At 40.6% G+C, this 22,379-nt stretch overlaps 1 protein-coding gene across 14 annotated transcripts in view; it reads left to right on the plus strand.

The window, feature by feature from the left end:
* Positions 1 to 22,379, plus strand: part of rbfox3a (RNA binding fox-1 homolog 3a) — a 553,564-nt gene that overhangs the window by 384,951 nt on the left and 146,234 nt on the right. The window lies entirely within an intron of this gene.

A 22,379-nucleotide genomic window follows, 5' to 3' on the forward strand; every position in this document is an offset into this window, starting at 1 on the left:
GCGTAGATATATATTTTCAGATTTAATGTTTCAACACAAACTAGGAGAAAGTTGTGAGATGGAAATAAAAAGCAAACCAGATGTAAGATTTTCAGATGCTGAAAACCTTCATTATTAGCTTCTGCTTTGCTTTTGTGTTTCACATTAAACCTAAATAAACTGGGAGGTTTCCTTAACAGATTAATGAGACAAAATCAAAAGAGACTCTTAGTATATAGGGAAATGAACAGCCAGTGATAATAAGAGTTGCTCTGCGATGGACCAATCATGAGGCTGGAATAGAGTCGTGCAAAGTTAACGGCTAAAGTTTATTAATTTCAGCTAACATGTGGAAGCACCTAGATTCCCCGAACATAAAGAATCCAAATATATTTTTATTTCTGACCAGATAATTTCTACGTTTTTGTTTTCATGTTATTTCATGTTTAAGTTACTTAAACTTGTAATCATATAAACTGTTGTTTTCTTTTGGTTTTTGTCTTTTACATTTATTTGATCATTGTTTACACTTTAATACAATATTTAAAATTTGCTATAAAAAATAATTTATATTACAATGAATTGTTTTATTTGACGTCAGCAAAAGAATGTCCACTTTTGAAAAAGATTTTAGTTTTAATAGTACATTTTTTGATGTTTGATGACATGTTTTAACATGTTATCAATATTTTAAAACATTATTTTAAAAAAGAACATTTTAAATAAGGCATTGGTATAGGCCGATACTAAAGCCCAGATATCTGTATCGGTATCAGAAGTGAAAAAGTGGATCGGTGCATTCCCATCGATTCAAACGAAAAATGTGATCAGGATTTTTTTTGCCCTCTTTTATTTTCCTACTGCTCTCCTAGAATCAAACTAAATGAGAATTGAATGCTTGCTTTGTTTTCAACAATAACTTTAGATGCAAACAAAAACTGCTTTACTACTTACGTATTTATCAAACTGTTGCGTTGTATTCGGTGCATTCTGCAGAAACTCGATGCTCCGATAATATCAAAGGCCTCCGAGAATCTAAATCGAGTCTTAACTGTCAAGAATCTGGAGTTTTTTTCCCTCTGACTCGAACAGTGAAGCAATGAGCAACAAGATGGAGAGAGCGAGAGTAATAGGCTGCATCAGAGTGGTGAGGAAGCTAATGCCTCCTGAGACTGTTTGTGAGGGAGGGAGGCAGGCCTTTGGATGGCCAGCTCACTCCTGCATGTGCATTACTCAGCCACATAAATCTGGGAGCCCCCGCCTCGCCTGCCTGCATTGGTTTGGCTTTAATTACCTGAGCTATCCTGCACTCACCACCAGCACTTCCCTAATGGGGCTGCCTCACTCGGGCATCACTCACGCTCAGTCCGGCCAGCTGGCAGGATGGCCTGCGGGGGGAGCCTGGCCCTCCTATTATAGCACCAAGCCCTGACACACCTGTAGTAAAAGTGTGTGTGTGTGTGTGTGTGTGTGTGTGTGCATGTGCACTCAGCTGTCACACAAACTAACTTTTTCCAAGCGATAAACAAACATTTAATTTTTCATAAAGTCCGTGTTCTTATTTGTTCTGAATCCGACCTGCGCTGTCCGGTAATTTGTCCTTCTGCTGTCTTACTTAGTGTCTTGTTAGTTATGTGTCCTTGGAGTGAGGGGGGGGGGGGTAAAGATGGGGGGGGGGGGTTGTTTTAGTGACATGTCACGACAGCTTCACCGCTTGTCAAGTGTGTGTGCTTTCATTCGTCTTGTGTACAGCTGCCTAACGATGTGCCAAGAGCTTTCAGCACCGACTTAAAATGCATCAGAGGCTTTTTTTTTTTTTTTGTGGTTGTTGTTCCTGTGTGTGAAAAGACACAGAAGAATCCCGGCCGCCGCTGAACGCCTCGCGGTGACCTTGGAGATTATTGCTATACTAGACAGAAAAAAAATGCTATATGTTTGTCAAGAGCTGTCTGTCATCAATGAGCTTTTGTGTTGGCTATCGATCGGCTCCTGGGCAGGACACCGGGGTTGATGGATGCACAACAAACAGACTCTGCATTGCCAGCAAGCTGACCAGCCGGCGCCCTCCCCCCCCTCCCCCCGCCTCATCATGATGGGATATCAAGTCTGGGAAGCTGCCACTCCAGTGTTAGCCTCACCCCCGGCCTGATTCGGAACGGAGCTGCGTCCCTAAATGGCGATTCATTAGCAAACATGGAGTGGATTACAGTAGTTTAGCCCTGCTAGCCGCGCATCGATAACAGGCCCTGATTGCTTTGTAAAATGTTGCAAGCTGTGAGCAAGAGCTGTGCCGCTGTATCTGCGGCGCACACATATAAAGATAACAACACAATTCCCCTATCAGTTGACCTGGTTTCTCTTCAGTTAGCAAGCTCCAGCCTCTGGGGTGCAATTGAGAGCGCCTTGGTCCGATACGGGATACAACACAAATGCCAAGTGCAATGCAACAATCATCATCCCCTGTGATTCTGCAGAGGTTTTTTATTATTTTCCGAGCGACCAGGGCTGCATTATTCAGCCTTTCTCTTTCACACTAGAGAGAATGGCATTAAAGCTAATTTCAGCGCGGCTCCAGCTGCTGCTGCTGCTCACAGAAAGAAGCCACACAGTTACATCCTCTGATCATCAGAGGCTGGGAAATCAGCAAACCGCTGTTGTGATGTGTTTGTTTTCCTTCCCTGGCCGGCTTTAACCCGGCCCGACTATTAAACAGGCCGACGCCGTGAGGTCACCGATCGATTTGCTTTGATATTTTATACACCGCGCTCAATTTCCACCAGTACGAGGGGGGCCACAGACCAGTGCTTCCCCAGTGCAGGATTAATGATGTGACCGGGGGCCTCCAGAGGTCATGTGGTCGTAGCGGAAAGAAAGTACACCCTCCTTCAGTTCAAAGGAGAAATAATGATGAAATTAGCTGGTTTTGAAATTACATCCAGTTTTAGGAGAAAAAGAAACTTCTGCAGATTTGGTTTCAGTTTTTTTCTTATGCTAAGATGAACCCAAAATAGAAAAACTAAGTACACCCTTCAGACTCTCATAGGATTTAATGCCCCCACTTGTTTCTGGTGCAAATATCTTAGTACACCTGAAACCTGACAAAACTAAAAGTATTTATTGTGCAAGATGCAGGTCAAAAAACATGTTTATATAAAATACACTAGCAATATTTTCACACATCAGCTTGCAAGAACAAATGAAAACAAGGCATTTATTGTTATTCCATTTATATTAAAGATAAACAATGAAACATCATTTTTCTTTTTCTTTTTTGCTGCACTGCAAAAACACAGAATTTCACCAAATATCTTTGTTTCTAACACTTAAAAGGAGACAAAACTATCTTCTCAGCAAGACACACCAGCTTGTTTTAAACCAATAATTCATTAAAATTTATTTTAAAAAAAGTTAATAAATAATAAAAGTGGAATATTTAGGTTTTTTTACACATATTTTAATACTTTCCTTTACATCCAGACTTATGGAGCTTTAACATTTAAAACATGTAGTTTGCTTATCCTTAAAATGTCTCCAGACTTAAATTCATGTTTATATAATTAAGGCCTTAAAATGTCTTAAATTCGTTATAAAATGTTAAAGTTTTAATTGCAGATCCTACATTTTGCTGTGGTGGGATTATTTAATCTTATATATTCTGTGCAGATTTTTCTTTATGTGGGATTTTTTTCCGTCAGGCGAAAGTTTGAGTCCCATGCTAACATCTTTATTGCTAGCTAGCTGACTGACTCATTTCTGTTGCTAACCAACAGGATGCTACGTGCATTCTGTTAAAAGAAAACATAGCATCACTATATAAAATACGCAATTTTCCTTTGTGCATTTCGGTCAAGATACAGGTCTTAAATTTCATTCTTTATCGTCTTAAAAAGCATAAATTTGAGTTGGTGAAATCTGTAAAAGGGCCGTGCTTTTCTCCGTTGCTCCAGAGAAAACGGCCACCATCACTTGAACTCCACAGTAAAACATCTAACAACAGAGGAAACATCTGAGAACGTGAACAGTGGGGGTTTTTTACCGCCTGTAACCGTCCGTCTTTGTTGTTTTACTGTCACAGTATCCAGAACATCTGGAGCAGAAGTGTGTGGCGCTAAAAGTCTGCAAATTAAAGAAACAAAACAAGCAGTTTTCCCAGGTCCTGGACGGGATCCAGGCTGATAACAGTTGATTCCGACTCAATAACACTTAGAAGGATCCAGGTAAACGGCAGACGCGGAGGGGAGGTCTGGAGGATTACAGGAGATTTGTCGGCCCCTGGGAGTTCTCAGTCAGCTGATGTTGACAAAGCAGAGCCGCTGCACGACAGAGCAGGAAAAAGATCTTCTAGAAGATGAAATGTTCATGCACACAGGCTCGTGTGTTATACATTTTGAAATTTCTTTGTCTTTTCCTCTTCAGCATCTCCCCTCCTCCCGCGCCTTCCCCTCTGCACCAAGGGTAGAACATCAGTGAATAATTCATCAGTCAAATCCAGAAATCTATGAAATAAAATCATTTGTTGCCCTATAGTGTGCTTGACAGAGAGCTTGTTTATAAGTGTGGTAAAGCAGGACTGGAGTGTTGGTACAATCAATAATCTGATGGAATCCCGAGGCCCCGGCTTGTTGGCAATGCACATCCAGACTGAGACATCAAAACAGCTTTTGGTTTCTATCCTCTCGCTTGTGTCTCCAGAACATTTCAAGCCAGATGGGCAGTTCAGACTGTTTTTCTTCAGAGCTGCATTATTTATTCCTGCATTAACAAGGCCTCCTTTTCCTTTGCGCCTCGCTGTTGTCATTAGCTCCAGTGCGTTGCGATAAAAACGCTGTGACCAATCAGAACGGTGATAATGATAATGAAGAGATAATGATAAGAAAGGTTGGAAACGGCTTTCTGTTTTTAGCAGGACTCCAAAAACAACACAGTTTTTCTCCCTCCAATAACAATAATTATTATAATGATAACGATGCGTCCAAAATAAATCTACCTCCTCCTCCTCCTCCTCGGTTTCCCTTTCATCTCGTCTGCTCCTCATTAGAAAAAAGGGGGTCAGAGCATCGCTGCCAGCTCTCTCCATCCTTACCTCTTCACCCTGTTCACTTCTGTTGACACATGTTTGTCTCCAGCCTGGTACTGGTGAGTCACCAGTTCAGATTTATGATTAAACAGGAATGAATGTGACCCTGTTTGCCATTCAGGTTAAACTGGGCTTCATTCTGACTGAACCTCTTTAAATAAGCGTCAGAAAACTCACATTTTGAGCTCATTTAGCTCCAAATCTGGTTTCTTGGGTTCAGCACCATGGACGACCCACAGGCACGTAAACGGCCCGTTTCACTGTTTCCTCTTATTCTGAGGATTTAACCCAACATTCCTAAAATAATACGTCACATGTGGGAATATTTTCTCTTCATTTAGGCTGGAAATTATTAAAAAACACATAAAATCAGATTTTTTTATTGCTATATTCTTCTTTTTAAAATAATATAAAAACATTTTATTGTCTAAAAATGAAATTAAAACTGCCACTAGAGGAGTTCTGAGATCAGTGGTATTTTTTTTTATTAAAAATGAGAAATATCTACATGTTTCTGTAGTTTTGGTTTAATTACTTTTATAAACATATTATTCTTTCAGCAAATAACCTTTTTTCTTTACTCCAGTTAACAATTAATCGATTATTAGATTACCTGATAGTTATTTCAATACGATTGATTGCGATTAATCTGATTGTTTCAACTCTATTTCTGATTAAAGACACAATATGACATTATTTTATCTTCATTTCTTTGGGTTTTTATATTTGTGTTCTGATCCTGAAGATGTGAACGTTTAAATCTCAAACAATCATGACACAACAGGAATAGTCAATATTTATTTTCTCTTATTTACCTGGGAAAAAAGATAATAAAATCTTGAAACTGAAAACCTTTGGTAACATCTTCGTCTCTGAGACACGCAGGATTTATTCCACAAAGCTTCAGCCGATGATATACATAAATTATCATGTAGTCAGGAGTAAACAGCAGAAACATCAGGAACAATAAGCATCAAAAGCAAAAGACGACATGTTGAAGTCATTCAATGTGGGTCAAACCGGGGCAGGAATGAAATCTGCAGACAGGTGTGTTTATATCCAACTTATTTAAATGTTGTTTGAATTAATTTGAAATAAAAAGCTCCCTAACGTGCAGGTGTTTCAGCAGATGGTGCAGTGGATTGAAATAAAGAAAATGTCTGAAACTGAGTTTGGTTCTGAGGTTTGAGCACCAGAGCTGCTCATCCATCTCTTAGTCTGCTGGTGGGGTGAATATTATCTGCTGCAGCCTCACACTTGCCCTTCATTAGGCTCCAAACAATGAAAAACGAAATCCCGCCTCACTTGGAGCAGCGCAGTGCATGTAATACAATCAAAGAGCAGTCATGTTCTCTGCAGCCAAAGATTACAGCCTCTCTGTGTCTGAGCTCCGGTTTGATCTTTATTAGCTTCCTCCCACCTCTATTTTTAGCCTCTTTTAATTCCATTACAGTTGGAAAAAAAATGCATTATTTTCACGTTAAATTCAACAGCCAATCTATTTAAGCGGGCCTGTGTTATGAGAAGACCACCAAGAATCCCCCACAGGCAGAAATGCAGCCTGTATGAAAGTGTGTATACATTCTGTAGATAGAAATTAGGCCTAATCGGGCCTCTGGCTCTCCAGCCCCACAAAAAGAGGAGAGGAATCCACTTAGCAACGTGGCTAATTTGCATAGCTTTGAAGAAAGGGGGCTCTGTGTTTAGTCAGCTTAGATGGCTGCAGAACGTCAGTCTGGCACTCAGCGGGAGACAAAGCAGCTGACTGACTGGTTTTCCTGACGTTCAGGCCGGCTGCACTGGTTTCACTTTGATGTTCCAGGAGCCTCATCAAATTGTGTTGATAGAGGTGCGCTGATATTCTTTGGTGGTTGAACCTCCTGAAGACGGAGCTGTCAGATTGTGTTGAGTTTAAAAAGTGCTTTTCAGAATATCAAAGGTGTCTGGGGAGGAAAATACCCAAAATGGCTTTTTAGGCCATTAATGGATGACGAGGTTGTAAAATGTAGGTCAGCATCGTAACCACATCCTTCAGTGCATTTTCATGTTTTATTCTATTGTGATATTTTGCTGTGCTTAAGAAAAAACTAGTTGTTTTTTTTAACCCTAACCAAATGAAGCATCCAACATCAGTCTGGAGAGACTTCTGGGGATCCAAAGATGCAAATACCAGTCAGTTCTAATGAGACAAACCCAGAAAACCTCAGAAAAGATGCCCTGAAGCGGGATGCTAAGCTAATGCATGAACCACTTCAGATGACTTCTCCTGATGGAAGTTGAGTCTGGATTTTTACCTTATGACATTCCTCTTTATCCTATCCCATCCCATCCTATCCTGTCCTGTCCTATCCCATCCCATCCTATCCTATCCTGTCCTATCCCATCCCATCCCATCCTGTCCCATCCCATCCTATCCCATCCCATCCCATCCTGTCCCATCCCATCCCATCCTGTCCCATCCCACCCTGTCCTATCCCATCCTATCCCATCCCATCCTATCCCATCCCATCCCATCCCATCCTGTCATGTCCTATCCCATCCTCTCCTATCCCATCCTGTCCTATCCCATCCCATCCCATCCTGTCCTATCCCATCCCATCCCATCCTGTCCTGTCCTATCCCATCCTGTCCTATCCCATCCTGTCCTATCCCATCCCATCCCATCCTGTCATGTCCTATCCCATCCTCTCCTATCCCATCCTGTCCTATCCCATCCCATCCCATCCTGTCCTATCCCATCCCATCCCATCCTGTCATGTCCTATCCCATCCTGTCCTATCCCATCCTGTCCTATCCCATCCCATCCCATCCTGTCCTATCCCATCCTATCCCATCCCATCCTGTCCTATCCCATCCCATCTCATCCCGTCCCATCCCGTCCTATCCCATCCCATCCCATCCCATCCCATCCCATCCTATCCTGTCCTGTCCTGTCCTGTCCTGTCCTGTCCTATCCCATCCCATCCCATCCCATCCTATCCTATCCTGTCCTGTCCTGTCCTGTCCTGTCCTATGCCATCCCATCCCATCCCATCCCATCCTATCCTATCCTATCCTATCCTGTCCTGTCCTGTCCTATGCCATCCCATCCCATCCTGTCCTATCCCATCCTATCCCATCCCATCCTGTCCTATCCCATCCCATCTCATCCCATCCCGTCCCATCCTGTCCTATCCCATCCCATCCCATCCTATCCTGTCCTGTCCTGTCCTGTCCTATGCCATCCCATCCCATCCTGTCCTATCCTATCCTATCCCATCCCATCCCATCCTATCCTATCCTATCCTATCCTATCCCATCCCATCCCATCCCATCCTATCCTATCCTATCCTATCCTGTCCTGTCCTATCCCATCCCATCCCATCCTATCCCATCCTGTCCTATCCCATCCCATCCCATCTCATCCCATCCTGTCCTATCCCATCCCATCCCATCCTATCCTGTCCTGTCCTGTCCTGTCCTGTCCTATGCCATCCCATCCCATCCTGTCCTATCCTATCCCATCCCATCCCATCCCATCCTATCCTATCCTATCCTATCCCATCCCATCCCATCCCATCCTATCCTGTCCTGTCCTATGCCATCCCATCCCATCCTGTCCTATCCTATCCCATCCCATCCCATCCCATCCTATCCTATCCTATCCCATCCCATCCCATCCCATCCTGTCCTATCCCATCCCATCCCATCCTGTCCTGTCCTATCCCATCCTGTCCTATCCCATCCTGTCCTATCCCATCCCATCCCATCCCATCCTGTCCTATCCCATCCTATCCCATCCCATCCTGTCCTATCCCATCCCATCCCATCTCATCCCATCCCATCCCGTCCCATCCTGTCCTATCCCATCCCATCCCATCCTATCCTATCCTGTCCTGTCCTGTCCTGTCCTATGCCATCCCATCCCATCCCATCCTATCCTATCCTATCCTATCCTGTCCTGTCCTGTCCTGTCCTATGCCATCCCATCCCATCCTGTCCTATCCCATCCTATCCCATCCCATCCTGTCCTATCCCATCCCATCCCATCCCATCCCATCCTATCCTGTCCTGTCCTATCCTGTCCTGTCCTATGCCATCCCATCCCATCCTGTCCTATCCTATCCTATCCCATCCCATCCTATCCTATCCTATCCCATCCCATCCCATCCTATCCCATCCTATCCTAATGACTAGCATTGGTTTTAGCTGCTAACTTGTCAATATAAGGCGCTAAATCTTAAATATATGCCTGATATATAAAAGAAAAAGAGACTAATTGTCAACACAGCGACAACTAACCAGACCAGAACAAAATGTAATTAAAACAAATAGCAGGAGAGAGTGAAGTAGGTCAGTTATGCTAGCTTGACTTTGACAACCTTAACATGTAGATCTGCTGTGGAATTTGGCTGCATTTAAAGAAAGATATGTAGTTTTTAAATTGTTTTTGTTTCAGTTGAATACACTCATTCTCTGGATTTGGGTCGCTGTGTTTCTAAATGCTTCCTATGTTTAGCAAAGTTTAATAAATTAACTGAAAGCTGAGTTGAGTGCCTCAAATGGGGCTTTTTAAGTAAAAGCCACTGAAAAATGTGGTTCTACAAACTGTGTTATAAAAAGACAAATACTTTGTGTTGTTGTGCTTAACATTTTCCATTGTAAGGAAATTATTCCAAACAAAAAGTTTATTTATTTCATATCATCCTCTCCACACATGGCCCTTGGGATTCCTCCATATTTGGGATTTGGGAGCAACGGCCACGTCTGTTTCTCTAAACGTAGATTCCAGCCATCTGTAAAGCAAAGCGATTTCTGTTATGATAGTGGTTTCCCCACTAAAACCTGGAATCATGTGAACATGCAGCGGAGAAACATGGTGACACCAACACAGATAAGAGCTGCTGGATTGATGGCATCCTTACGAGGAAACTCCGCCTGTCTCCCTCTGTGTTTTGTAATCCAATGCCGCATTGTTTTTCTGTTATTGGATCTTCCAGAATCAAATCCATTTTGGCTAAAAAGGCTTGTGAACATAGAGAGGTTTAATGTGTTTTTTCTGTGATGGAGAGCCACATGAGCTGCTGAAAGGCCTACAAGTTTGGTTTTGCTCCTACTTTTGCCACCTTTTCACCTTTTATATCTATTTTTTCTCTTGGGTTTATGCTTTTTTCTGCGCTCATAAAGTTATCAGAAACCTCCCCCACCTGTGACTTCATCACAGAATAAAAATCAGAGACTTTCATACTAGTTATATAGTCATGCTTCCACCAAACTCTATAACCTTTGAAGCTCCTGCCTCAGGTAGACTCATTCATAAAGGTTCTACTCAGACTTTGAACTTCTCTGATTGGTGAAAAGCAAAAGGAAACCAAAAAATCTGTGCACGGATCTAAGTCCTACATTCCCCTAGAAATATCCAATAGGAAAAATATGACAATTTATGAAACTGGAAGCCATAAACAGCTTGTATTTGTGCAGCACTGAGGCCAAGCCAAGTTAAATGCATTTTTATTTTGACTTCTTTAGTGGGTTTCTGTGGAGTATCTATGAGTAGTTAGTGTTATTCCTGTAATGAACATCAGGAAAAGGCAGGAATTTATCTGTAAAAATGAAGCTAAGTCAGAGCTGCTGCTATAAATGTGAAAATAATTAAATCCATTTTTTAACAGTGTTATCATTTCAGTAACATAGCTGGTCCGTCAACCATTTTAACTCATCACTTTTGCATCTTTTTCACGTTTTGAAGCACATATTTAGCCTCCTAATCCAAAAGCAACAGCTATTTGTTGCTTTATTTTAAAGATTTTATCAGTTTGTTGCAACCATAATATCTAATATACCAAACAGAGATTACTGTGTTATTTTTATTCCACATTTTATCCTGCTTGTTTAGCATCAGTTCTTTGAGTTTCTAGTGAATTGAACTCAGTCAAACTGATGATTTCTTGGCTGAGTCTGTGGGGGAAAAACATTTTCCGTCCCACAGAAACGGACTCAGACTCACCAACGACCAGTAAACATGCTGCAAGAACGACGACTGAACATCTGAAGAGGTTTCGCTTAGTTACGGACAAAACTCTGCAATAATACCCTGATTACATCAGTACAGCTCTTTGCTTTGATAGCACCCATTTATAATTAAATGTAGGTAAATAAATGTAATTTGAAGATCTGCATTGATAAACATTGTTCTTGATAAGCAGCTGGTGTTTAAAAATCCTGCTTCAACTCAGATATTTGCATAAATCATCCTAAAGTTCCCGTTCAAACCTACTAGTAATACTAGTATCGGTTTACAGGAATACACGAACAGCTGTAGTCAGACGCGTTACCATGGATACAGTCAAAAACACAAAGTCTCACTGACAAAACATGTTCATTATATTTTTTGCACAAAATCATTTTTATATAAGATTTTTGTCTGTCAAAATGAGTCGTTGTAGGGCCTCCTGTCTCTTTAAATCCAAATAATCTGCTGCTGCAGCTCAACATTTACACGCATGACTGCAAACGGATGCGTAACAATGTTTGAAAAGCAGACGTGGAGCCTCCAGCACAACAAACCAGAGTGTAGCAAGTGCTTTCTGGATGGTAGGTCAACAATAAAGCTCTTGTCTTTTCCAGCAGCCATTGTACAGAGCATACAGCGGTAAAACCAGCTGACCAAACGTGCTGGAGCTCGATTGGGGTTGCTAGGTAACAGCGCTGTATGATTGTAACTTAATAGTTGGGAAGTTTTTGAAACGGCAAATTTTCCAGACGTTTAAAAAACATTTCCCAAAAACCAGCTGGGTGGTTTATTTGAACACGTTGGTGGTTTTTAGAAGCAGTAGAAACAAAAATGTTCAAAACATGAAAATAATTTGAATCAAATTCCTGAATTGAAGTTTTCCATGTCCTTTGCTGCGTCTGTTTCAGCTGCTGGGCGTCATGTTGTGTTAACAAGCCTCCATGTCATTAGACGGAGAACTGGGGATATTTAAGACTTGTTAAAAATGTTTATTGTTCTCATTTCTGATTTTTACAGAATGTGTGAAATTTTCATGCTTTCATAAGGCGCAGTGGGCGACATGAGCCTTGGTGAAATGCAAGCTATGGTTAATGTGAGCCCATAAAAACTATAAACAACAAACAAAAAGTTGTTATAAAAAGTCAAATAAACTGGATTTGAAGTCGTCCCCAGTCTCCCTCTGTGCCTTGACCTCCTGCCATCCGTCCGTCTCTTCCAGCACTCTGGCCTCTGATTTAAGATCTCTGCAGCGTTTTATGGCTTATATAACCTAAATGGACGTTTTAATAGGCTTTTTTTCCCCCCTTTTTTCATTGTATTGTGCAATGTAAGCAGTAATCATAAATTACTGTAATTATAATTTGTTGTTGCCGGCTGAAAACCTCGCGCGGTAATTCTGAAATGTCAAGTTTTCAGAAAGAAAAACAGCTGACGACCTCCGCATGAGTGGAGATAGATATAAAAATTTAATAAACAGTACTTCAGTTTCTCTGAGTTCACAAAAAAATCCTGCGTACCTCTCGAGGTGAGAACATCAAATTAGGTAAATGATGCTGAATTTAATTCTTTTTTAAAGTCTGCTGTGCAGCCAAGTGCAGCTCTTACAGTTCCAGGATATGTCAAGCAGAAGTTTTAGAGAAAAAATGTACAAAACATGAGGAGTGTTTCCGCTTTATTTTGATGGAATGACTCAGGCATGAAAAACTGAAAGTGGCACTGTTGAATATTTTACTGGGTTTAAACATCATAAAGCTATTAAGGGCAGAAACGGAAAGATGGCATCAGACAGTCAGGGGGTTAAAATGGTTGTTTTAACAGTGAAGCTGCACATGCAGGCCAACTTCTGGATGAATCCGACTGATTTTATTTGTGGACGTTGAGGAGTTAATGTCGTCCTTCTCCACCTCTGGGAGGAAATAAAAGCACATCTGCATTCGAACGCGTTCCAGTTGTTTTCCTTCCTGTGTGTTTTATTCATATTCACTTCCTTTGCCGTGGAAACGGCCGTCACGCTCGGAGGCAATTTACGGTACCGCCGAACACGTCCTTAACGGTACCATCACGCGTCCATCAGTGCCACAGTGAGCACCGTTTTATTACTCAATTTGATTCCATACAAGGTTCATTCCCCACATATTTTATGCATTGTGGGCTTAGCTCAGGCAGAAAATAATCTGGACAGCGAGAGGCTCTGTATTACAGCTCAAACAGGATAAAGCACTGACAAATTTCGGACCGGAGGACTAGTGAGCGGGGAGGACAGGGAGAAAGAGAGATTAAGAGCTACACCATTGTTTACCTCCCCTCTAAGGTGCAGGATACTGTGTCGTTTATAAATGTTGCTAGCTGTTATTGGTTACCTCGAAGGCTTTAGGGGAAAGAGGAAAGGAAAATGAAAGAAAAAAAAAAACTTTGGGAAAGACCCGGGGGGTGGAGGTGGTGGGGGGAGTTTGATACAACTTTAATAATGCGTAGCAGGAGCTAAATGAGCCATTCTGCGGTACTTTAAGACGCCCCCCCCCCCCCCCCACACCATCACACCCCCCCCTCCCTCTAACCCCCCCCTCACGGTCTCAGGGCCTGAATTATTAAAAGTGTTGTTTTCCCTTATTGCATTGCAGCAATGTGCCTCTTTGCTAGAAATGAGCTGCGCATTCAGGAGCTGAAAAGCTTAAAGCGACCAACCTCCAGCAGCAAAGCCACGAGAGCAGAGTGGAGTGCATCAGCTGGGGCACCCCCACACACACACACACACACACACACACACACACGCACACACACACACACACACACACGCGCGCACACACACACACACACACACACACACACGCATGCAGACGCACACACACACACACACACACACACACGCACGCAGACACACACACACGCACGCAGACACGCACGCACGCACACACACACACACACACACACGCACACACACACGCACACACACACACACGCACGCACGCACACACACACACACGCACACACACGCACGCAGACACACACACACGCACGCAGACACGCACGCACGCAGACACACACACACACACACACATGCAGACACACACGCACACACACACACACGCACGCACGCAGACACACACACACACACACATGCAGACACACACGCACACATACACACACGCACTCACACAGACACACACACACACACGCACTCACGCAGACACACACACACACATGCAGACACACACGCACACATACACACACACGCACACACACACCCACATGCAGACACACACGCACACACACCTAGATGACCTCACTACTTGCTTTACTTCCATTGTTGTTTTTTCCCTCTTCGCTTCTGACGTAGAAATAAAAAGTGATTCCAATTTGTTCCATTCATGTTCAATTTCATCTTTTCAGAATCTCAGCAACAGCTTAAAACTATTTACTAATACGATTTTATTACAGTAAATTCCTGTTTTCCCACAATAAAAACTGTCCTCCCATTAAACACTGAAGCAAAGATCCAGTTTTCAAAGAGCCAGAAAGCTTTTTTTTACTGCTGAGTAATGAAACATCGACTCTCTAGTCCGGCTCCAGTTCTTCGTATTTTTAGCATTTTTATTTCACTGATAAACTCTGCAGATATCTTACTGGTTGAATCAATTTTTTAAAGGAACATTCAATGAATGTCAGTTATGCTACTTTAATTTGTTTTATCAAAATTCTACCAAAAATAAAAAATCAATGCTAACTTTTATTTATATTTTTATTAGAGTAAATTCGAAAATGTTTTTTACGGTTCCACAGTAACGACAGATCAACAATCTGCATTAATACTTATTGTCACAGAGATTCATGCATTCTGACCAGCTTTCATTTAATATCCATATCATATGTTTTTCTTATTTGAAGTTGTTTTTTCTTAAATATGCAGATAAATATACTTAAAAGCCAAAAACTGAGTTTAAAACAATCATATCTTTACCATCAAAGTCATCAGTCTGTTCACATCCTAAGAGAAAATGTTAGCAAACTAACTTTCTGTCTTTTTCATCATATATTTTTGACATGTAAGTGAATAACTAATGTTGGTAACATGGTTTCCTGAAGCTGCTGGCACTGATTATTTTGGCCATGTGTGTTGGCAGATCTAAGACACATTTTACATGGGTTCATGTAAATTATTAATGATTTGTCTCTGTTTTGTAAGTTTGCTTTGGGATAAACTGGGAAATTAAGAATTAATTATGAAAGGATAGTTATTTATGGTCTTAATGTCTTATTTTTTTTATTTTCCAGTTGTCTACACACAATTTATTGGTGTCCCTAGTAGTAAAATAATTATTTACTGAACCATGTAAACTTAAAAAAAAAATCTCTAGTTCATTTCATGTGAGGTATGTCAAGCGTTTGGCATGCCGATGTGAGTGAATCTTAACTGGTGTAACTCATGCTACTCTATGTCTGCATAGAGTAGCATGAGATTATGAAACTTAATTAGTGTGTAATTGCTCTGGTCTTTCCTTTTCTGTTAATTTCCTTCGTTCAGGCTATGAAACAAATAGAAACAAGTGTCTCTCCTAACGTAATGTTCCATTTCCTGCTTCTCGGGTTTTAAACTGGTTTCAAGCTGTTCATGCAGGAATTGTCAGTGCAGCTGGAAACAATATAAAGAGCAAAAAAGTCACTCTAAATATGATTAGACCTCCACTGAAACTTAAATGGAGCCTGTCCAAAATATCCAGCAAATTAAAATTCATCTAAAATTTGTTCCAGTTGAAAAACCTCTGGTAACAAAAGAAAGTGATGATGTTATTCAGTAGACCTCCCTCTATCCACGGGTCAGTGTTGGCAGATTTTAACTCCAAATCATTCGTAGAAATTCCTCTTCGTAGAATATATTCAAAATATTTGAAATAAAACGATACTTGCCTCGCCATTGGCCAGCATTTGTAAAGCAACCATTGCAGGGGGACCTTTCAGTTTCCTTGGCTCTGATTGGCCGTAACCCGAAGAGCTGTTGATGTCAGCTTCTGCAGTGGAGCTAGAATAATTTCCACCGTCAGTATAAATGCATATTATGGTATGTTGGGTCATTAAAAAGGTTTTATGGTTCTCAGGTTGTGGCTGATTAAAAGAGATGCTGATATTTTTTACTGTTTGGAAATAAATCTCCTGTCCAACTTGTTGATGTAAAAGCTTTGAATCTGGGAAGTCTGGTTTTAGTTTTCCACTTTCAACTGGCTTGAAATCAGTTTCACTAAAATCTGCGTGGTAATAATCTGAGTAACTTCCTAAAACAAGTTATCAGCTCAGCAAACAGGTATATTCTGTTTCCAGTGCAGGTTAGTCTTTGACTTTGAACAGATTTTCTATTAGAAGAGATTGTCTTTAGGCTAGGAGAGCACTTATTTATTTCTTTATTTTTTTTGCAAACAGCTCTGGAGATGTAGCTGTGTTTATTTGAAAAAGATAGAAAAAAATAGTATATATTTTTCATGGTTGTTTTCAGATGCAGACTTGATAAGATCAAGACTTTCTCAGCAATCAATGCAGCATCTCTGATGGATTGAATGCGATGCATTTTCTTGATTGCATAAGTCATGCAGACGTAATAAATAGCTGCACAGAATCTCATTTTATCTGCCTTTATGTTCTTTTCTTCATACAAAAAAGTTTGCAAAACGTTGAAGTTTAAGCTGGAGTGTTGACGTTGAGAATAATTCATAAGCGGATTGAATCGTGAAACACAGGTAGCAGCAGCAGCAGCAGCAGCCTTGAAGTGTGTGTGTGTGTGTGTGTGGGCCAAACTCCCCGCACATGTCTGCACCGAAAGAAAATTTCAGAAAAAGAAAAGCCTTGACTTGCAGCCAAAGGAAAATTGAACCAGACTCAAGTAGACATCACTCACTTAATAAAACAATACGTTCACCTTCCCTGGTTCTGCTCTCGCAGGTGTTTTACACGGCTGGTCATTTGGGGAGTGAATAACTTGACGCCTCCAGTTAAACGTCCTGAAATAAAAACTCAGAGTTGTAGATAATGCAAAGTATTCACTGCAGGTTGCATTCCTCCACCCCTCCCGTTAAAACACACACCACAGCAACACACACTTTAATCACACAATTAATAATTAATCAGAGGCTGGGCTCAATGCTGTCAAGTCTGCAGATGAGAGAACACCCAACTGCTGAGGGGAGCCGCGGAAAAAGCAGGATTAACAGCCGAAAGAAGCGTTATCGTGAACCACTAAGCAACATGTCACCGGTTTGCACTCGATTTTATTAAATGGGAGAAAAATACAGATGCTCCTCCAGTGGTACAAACACGAGGAGCTGAATGCATTTTTAATAACCGAGAGTAAATAAATAAATAAGTGAAAACCCCACCGGCTCCACAGTTCTGCAGAGTTTGTGAGGGGGAAAATTAAGCTGTCCCTTTTATGTGACATTTTCTACATGCAAATCTAGAAAATTTGATTATGTGCTCTATTCGCTGCATGTAAACACCATTAATAACAGCATAACAAACTGGTTCAGGAAGAATGGGTCAGGGATGAGGCTGTGCCGTCTGCGCGCCGCGTTACACCCACTGCGGTGATTGATCTCGGAGCATCACAGCTCTCTGAAATTGATCAACAAACTGTGATCATTTTGCTCAGCTTACTTATTCCGAGTGATGTGTTAAATATTTTCCAATAGTGTGATGGCGGCGCGGCTCAAAGGTGACGGCTTTGCATCGTCTTTTCTCCCTGGCAGCAGAGTCGAGTGTTTACCCAGCTGTAATTACAACATGCACAATGACCTCATTCTGCTGTGTCAGTCGCTGTAATGTATAGCCCCTGATGTTAAACTGCAAAGAAAAATGGTATGCAATTATTTTCAATATGCTGACTACATTCTCTGCATTTTTTTTTATTTTTTTCAGACGTGGCCATGATGGCAGATCAGAATCTGATATAAGTGCTGGTGCTCCTATTCATCTGACAGGGCCTCTCTGCCTTAATACGCATTCAATAATGTGAAATGATATTAGCTGTAGGAGCTCATTGACTGTGCTCTCAGGGTCTTGTGGCGTCTCTTTCTCAGCCTGTATCATGCTCCTTATCTGTTTCTCTTACACACACTCACACACTCACACACACACCCAGAAGGAAAGAAAAAGGGGAAAGTGGGGAGGGGGGCTTGAACTGCAGATAGCAACAGCAGCGGAGCAATCACACCGAAGCAATGCCCCCCACGCCTGGCCCATTAATAACAGTAATACGCACACTGCGCCCGAGCCAGCACTGCCGAAAGCACCGCTGACACTTTAATGGGCATTTTTTACTTTTGTTTTTAAATAATGCATGCGCTTCTTGTCAGCACTGCTCCACTCCACCCCTGGTGTGCCTTTCTGCTGCATTCCTTTGTGCAGAAATTACAATGGAGACCTGTGTTTTCTGTGCTGCATTCATCACATACATGGGGACATCAGTGTGCACTACATCACACTCTTGGGGGACGTGTGTGTGCGTGTGTGTTTGTAGATGTGTGTTTGTAGATGTGTGTTTGTAGATGTGTGTGTGTGTGTGCGTGCGTGCGTGTGTGTGTGTGTGAAGGGCCTTCATCGCCACTGAGCTAATTTAGTGTCTTAGTGACGGTGAACTTATGAAGGAGAGCTTCACACGTCACGGCTGGAAATCTAATGATCTGAGACACTTTAAAATAATACAGGAAATGATTTAAAAAGCAGCAGATTCACCCAGATCAGTGTGGAGTTTATCCAGTTCCACATCAAACTTTCAGCATAGAAATGAGTGATCAGATTAATCGATTATTGATATAATCGTCAGCTAATTTAGTAACCGATTAATCATTAACTTACAGACTCAAACATATTCAGAGCCGTAATTAAACCAAAACTGTACAAAATATAAACACATTCTGCACTGAAAATTAAAACACTTTGTGTGTAAATACGTTCCACCAAAAACTCATCGAGTGGTTTTAGCTTCACTTGTTACTGCATTTTATGCAATACATTTAAATTGTTTGTATTGTTAATTTGCATCTTCTAATATATTTCTAAAATTGCTTAAAAAGGCTTAAGTGGGTAATTGAAAGCTTTATATCATTATAATATGGTCTAAAGCTGAAATAAGGTGATTTTACACAATATCACCCCTTTAATATGCATAATAGTGGAAACTGTCTTAAAGCCACAACAGGACTTCCTCATCTCCAGCCAATCAGCTCTAAGGAAACTGACCAGTGCTCTACGGCAGCCAGTAGTGTGTCAAGTGGCATTGCAACTAGAAATGTCAGCTTCCTAATTATATATATATATATAAGCTCAATGAAAAAGTCTGCAAATTGGCAAATGTTTTATGAATATTGTAAAGTAAGTTCCACAGAAAAATCCACAAACAGACGGGAGTCGACTGTTTTTATACGGGTTGGCAGAATGTGCCACTGCTTCCCTGCGCGGTGGAGACTCTGTCCTGCTGAACGGCGTCCAGCTGCAGAAATGCTGCTCTGGATTTGGGTTTAATGGACAGTCATGCACATCCACAACTTTCCATTAATGGTCCAAATTGTGAAGTCAGAATGTCAAGAAAGGTGATAAAAACTCAGCATCAGCAGAATGTTCAATGCTCCACCTGCTGGATTTTATTCTTTACCGTACTGGTTTTCTTACAGCCAGTGGCTGAAATCTTACTGGTTTTATACAGAATTAGAAACTCAGTCTGGACCATTTGGTCAAACCAGCAACGAAATCTAAACAAAAAACAGGAATAACATTATTAATTAACCAACTAATTTTTAAACTGAAATAATATGGAAATGTAATGTTTTTGATTGTTGGTTCAATGCTGCATGTTGCATTTTGTGTGTAATGATGTAAAGCTCTGTGAAATGCCTGGATGCTGAAATGTGTTAAACAAATAAAATGTGATTGATTGAAAAGTGTAAAATGTAAAATAATTCTAAAAACCTGACAATATCGATTAAACTGCAGCAGTTTGGCCAACAATAAAAAAAAACAGAAATATGTTTAAGGACAAGTGATAAATAAATTACAAACTTAAACACTTTTTGTTTGTTTTATTCACTAATTAGTTCACATAGAACAAACATTACAGACCGACAAATTAGTGCTAAATAACCAGGAAAGAGAACAAACAAATAAAAACAATAAGATGGAGAACAAAGACAAAACACAGAACATAATCAAATGTTACAAGAAAAAACAATGACAACATTTAACTTGTATGTATTTTTCATTTAATCTTTTTTATTTGCATTATTATTTTCCTATATTCCTCGGATGAACAAGGGTCACAGATATTTTGGGTAAAAGAGAAATAGAAAGTAAATAAATAAAAGTACGTACCAGAGCAAAGGATAACTAATTAATCTCCTCCCCTTTCTTTTTCTGATTATTGGGATAAAAATAAAACCTGCAGCTTTCCGTGGCAGTTCCAACCACACAGCAGCAGCAGATAAAACCTAAATGCACGGTCATCTTGCAGCCAGCCTCTCCCACAGCCCTGCAGGCCGTCCCAGTGGGCGCTGACCCCTCCGACGACCCCCACCGTGCTGGAGGGACTGTGGGAACCCGCACACGGCGCTGGGGGAGCCAAACCCTCAACCTGCTGGTTATGAGGGCAGGAACATCCTGAAATAACGCTGCAGCAACCCGCAAAACTTTTATCTGCCTCCTCCAAGACAAAATAATAAAACCGCTGATCTTTAATGCAAAGTTGATGTGAAGTTAAAGCAGCGGGACGAACCTGAGCTTATTGCCTCCTGCAGTTTGTTTTAACCCAAGCAGACGTGCTGAGGCTGAAACCAGCTGATACGATGCGACATCATGGCTCAAGAACTACAGCAAACATTTCTGCTGTTTTACATGAAGAATATTAGAAATGTTGAGTAAATTATAGAAAAATCTACAGTGTTTCAAAAGTTTCACTTAAGAAATCCCAACATTACTTGAGCAAATAAGCACATTAATAATTGTCATGATTTAATCACTCTGAGCTGATGAAGAGGCGTCGTTTCTCCCATGCAGACATTTGTGTCTCTGAAGGCTGGAGATTTATCCACAATTAAAACAATTACAGCAAATTTAAAGCTTTTCGTTAAAGAGAAAAGTTGCACTCTTAAATTGATACTTCTACAAATTGAACTAAAGCTGGATTTAATTTCTGCCTCAAACTTTAACTTAAGAAAACAATTAAAAATGAAGTATAAGAAGGAAAGAGAGTAAGAAAACATCCACGTGCAAACAATGGAAAACAACTAATGATAATGAATGAAAAGTGTTTTTTTTATGTTTAATCTGTGAATTTTAACAATGAAGTCTGAAAGTTTAAATGATCTTCTTGTTTTATTACATAATATAAATATTTCTTATACGTATTATTCACTGCAGTGTCCAGTTAGATCAGTTTTCACCACTAGGGCCACATTTTCTATTTATTATTAAACCTGAAAACAATGTTTTTGTTAAGACATTTGTTGTTTTTCTTTGTTTTGATATTCTAAATTGATTAATTAGGCAAGATAATCTTTTTTGCAGCAAAGAAATTTGTAAGTCATTGTTAACAGGTTTTTGCACAATTATATTAAATGACAGGCAAATATTTTCCAAAGGTTTTTGGATCGTCCTCATTTCTCTTTTTACATTTGGCAACAAAAGTAGGGCTCTGCTTGTTGTTTTTAGGAAAATGTTTTCAGTGAAAAGAAAAAAATTAAGATTTTATTTGTCTATAAAGAGCTTGAGGAGAAAATCTGCTGCTCTGGCCGAACAAAACCATCCAGAGGACCACAAATTGTCCCCGGACCCACAGTTTGGACATTCTTGGTTCAGATTAATCTACTTTGTTTTCACATTACACCATAAATCAAACTCCTTTGTGTTTCCTGGTGTGTATTAATGCACACCTGCTGCAAGGTGCAAACACTGAGGCTGTTATTTTCTCTGTAATCATCACATTTAAATCTGGGATCACAAGCTGACCCTGAATCTGTTACACATGGTAAATCTTAATGGGAACTGTTGTCAGGGGAGCAAAATAATTAATTGTTGTTTGAGTCCGGAGCAGATTTTTGTATCACGCTTATTTATCTTGGAGTACTGGTGATAAATCCGTGCAAAACGTTGGAGTAAAATAAATCGATTGGTTGCATATTAACGGTTTTCTTTTCAATGTTTTGCTAAATGAAAAGTCTCTGTTTTGTTTCATGGTGCAAACAGAAGCTGACGTGTCACAGCAACACGTATTGCAACTCATTTCTTTTTGAAAAGTTTTCCAGCGGCTCACATCTAAACAGAACATCATTTAATGTTGCTGCAACGAGCCGTGCCGAG

Source organism: Poecilia reticulata, chromosome 8 (assembly GCF_904066995.2).
Source record: "Poecilia reticulata chromosome 8, P_reticulata-male-v2, whole genome shotgun sequence".
Taxonomy (NCBI): Eukaryota; Metazoa; Chordata; class Actinopteri; order Cyprinodontiformes; family Poeciliidae; genus Poecilia; species Poecilia reticulata.